This window comes from Echinops telfairi, unplaced genomic scaffold (assembly GCF_000313985.2).
Source record: "Echinops telfairi isolate 266 unplaced genomic scaffold, ASM31398v2 ScPeMD7_655;HRSCAF=1070, whole genome shotgun sequence".
NCBI classification, from domain to species: domain Eukaryota; kingdom Metazoa; phylum Chordata; class Mammalia; order Afrosoricida; family Tenrecidae; genus Echinops; species Echinops telfairi.
In genome coordinates, this window is record NW_022104553.1 from 23,796,855 (window position 1) to 23,799,946 (window position 3,092).

Here is a 3,092-nt window from a genome sequence, read left to right on the forward strand (position 1 = left end):
CGGACTTGCTGGGACCAGCTTAGAACTACTAAATCATGGTGCCACAAGGTCTCCTTTTTGGGTTATAATCAGCTACTAAACAAACGAGACACCTTGCTATGCAAAGCAGACCTGATTCCCTCCAGGAGGCAGAAATACAACACAGCATTCCCCACCTAGAACTCTGGGATTTTATCTCCATAGACACCCCCCCACCCACAGGACACATTAGGCCCTGATCCTGGCTAAACACATCCAAGTTGCATATAGTATACTATGGAAGTAATGGCTGTAAAGATTAATGTTACTCAGGAATCACACAGTGTAAGAAATCCTTACCTTTAGGGGAGAGTAAACAACACGCACAGGTACAGACAATGTGACATTACAAAGTAACTCTAGAGAACTTGCAGAAGGCGCACCCCCCTCAGACAGGTACACTGAGGACTGAAAGGGTCTAGTGCTGTTGGGTAAGCGGGTCCTGGGAGATGGATCCCGAAAGCAAACGGAATTGACCAGTGGATTTCATTCGGGCCTGCTTGCTATTTAACAGAGGGATACTCATGTACTAGAGGTCAGGACAATAATTACACATGGAACTCTTCCCAGGGACTTTTTTGTTTTTCCTTTTCTTTCTCTTTTGGTGTCTAGAAGACAGGCAGGATAAACGATCCAAAGGACAAGGCAACAGGACCGGAGATTGGGGGTGTGTGGAGGGCATGGGAGAGAAGGAAGGGGGAGGGGAGCAATGAGCCAACAATGACAGGGACAGGGCATAGCAAGGGATCTCGAGTGATGGTGAGGAGGGGGTAGAGTTGCGGTTATGTTTGATTAATAAAAATGTATCCAAGAGGAATAACTGAGAGGTGAATGATGGGTAAACATGATAGTGGAGCAGAAAGAAAGAAAAAAAATCGAGGAAAGAACAAGAAAGTAAAAATTAAAAACGAGCTGATACCAAGGGTTCAAGTAGAAAGTAGATGTTTTGAGAATCATGATGGCAACAAATGTACAAATGTGCCTGACACCATGAATATATGTATGGATTGTGATAGTTATACGAGACCCCAATAAAATGGTTTTTAAAAAAAACAAAAAAAAGGTAAAAATTATATATAGGTATAGATATGTATACATGTAAATATATAAACATAGATAGGTGTATCTGCCTATGTGTTTGTATAATGTATACATACATATAAATATATTTATATGTATAAATATATGTAACATATATAAATACAACCAAAAAGTAGATGGACTTTGGGCCTTTACTCTTACCTCAGTACAAGAATGGTCTGTTCTAATAATGTGGCAATGTGTGATACTCACTTTCTCCACACAATCAGTGAAGACAACGTGGGGTGCATCAGCAAATGTGAAGAAAATAGCCTGGCTATCGAAAGGTCTACCGTCTGGGGTCTTAAAGGCTTGAAGGTAAACAAGTGACCATGTAGCAGGGAAGCAACAAAGTCCACATGGAAGAAGCACACCAGCCTGTGAGATGATGAGATGTGTGATGATGAGATGTCGACAGGAATAGGTATTAGAGGTTCAAAAATAAGCAACCAAATTGACATTAAGGAGCATAGGCAAAAGGGAGACCCAAACCCACCCGCAAGAATTGGACAAATGCTCTCAGAAAGGCCACATGGAAGGGGTGAGATATCCAGGGTGCAGTATAACACGGTTGAAACACATAACAACCCTGTAGCTTTTTAAATATTTCCATGTCCTATTATCATGGTCTTCGTTTTACCTCCTTAATCCTGTTAGACTACAGGGTCTACAACCACACACACTGCTTCCAAAAGTCCATGACAAGCAAGCAAATTTTACACTCTAAACTCTGTACCAGGCTCCAGATAATGCTCAATGCGTTTGTGTTGATAAAGTCTCCACTAGGAGACAAAGGCACGGTTCACAGAGAACAGGCCCTCCACGGGTCTTTCAGTCCCACAACGTCTCAGGATTCACTGCGTATAAAAATACCACCCCAATTCCGAGAAGAATGTTTCCCCAAACTTACTATGTTTCAAAGAAATGTTACCACCAAGGAGGGGTTGTTACATTCCAGTTTTCTTAGGAAGCTTGACCCCCGATGAAGCTACAACTCCCAACATTTGATGAACAGCAAGCTGGCTGACGCTTGCTCCCACCAGCAAAACCCCAGACCCCCTAAAATGCCCTCACCAGGCATCTGGCCCAAGAAACACTTACCTAAGACTGACTGAGCTAATATCAGCTCTCAAAGGACTTTGATTAGTACTACCGGGCAGGCTCTTTTGACTATGTATGTATGGAGCGTCTCCGTGGCAGAGCATCGGGGAGGCACGGTCGTCTACGGGCCCGCCTCACCTGCAGGCGTTTCTCCTTTAGTAAATGCCTTAGAGCAGTGGTTCTCAGCCTGTGGGTCGCGACCCCTTGGGTTGTGAATGGCCCTTTCGCAGGGGTCGCCCGATTCATCACAGTAGCAACATGACAGTGATGAAGTAGCAACGAAAATCACCTGATGGTTGGGGGAGAGGGGGTCCCCACCACATGAGGAACTGTACGGAAGGGGCGCGGCAGGAGGATGGTGGCGAACCCCTGGGTTAGCGCTCGCCGGTCTCTTGGCTCGACCCCCTCACCTGCCCTCACTGCGAGAACGCGCTCCCGGAGCGTCCGCTCGACTCCCTTCGGAAGCCAGCTGCCCGCTCCCTGGTCACTCGGGCAATATTTCAAACGCCGGGGTGGCCGGCCGTCGTCGCACGTGGCACCTCCAGAACTCCCGGCGGGGTTCAAGCGGATCCCCGGCCCCGACTCCCGCCGGGAGTCCCCCGCTTCCCCCTACACGTGACCCCGACACCAAACTTGGCAGGAGGCTTCCGCCTTCCGGATCTCCCTTCCTTGCCTCCAACGGGTTTCTGGAGCCCTGCTAAGGCTGAGGAGAATTTCAGCTCCGACCGTGCGCCTCCCGGCGGGCATGGAGCACAGCGCTTCCCAGGGCGACTTCCGCTTCCGGTCCTCCAAGCCGGGACCCGCCCCGGCGCACCCGGTCGCCCAATGGGAAGGACAGAGCCAGTCAGACGCCGGAAGTGGCTCGTCGGGTCTCTGCGCGGTAAGGGGAGCTG

At 48.5% G+C, this 3,092-nt stretch overlaps 1 protein-coding gene across 4 annotated transcripts in view; it reads right to left on the reverse strand.

Annotated features, from left to right (window-relative positions):
- The window catches only part of LOC101664678 (zinc finger protein 343), a 13,078-nt gene extending 10,250 nt beyond the window's left edge, over positions 1–2,828 (reverse strand). For all 4 annotated transcript variants that reach the window (XM_045292283.1, XM_045292281.1, XM_045292279.1 and 1 more), the window contains exon 1: positions 2,610–2,828. The gene's annotated coding sequence lies outside the window, so the exon portion shown is untranslated. The remainder of the gene's footprint in view (positions 1–2,609) is intronic.
- Between the last annotated feature and the right edge of the window lie 264 nt (positions 2,829–3,092).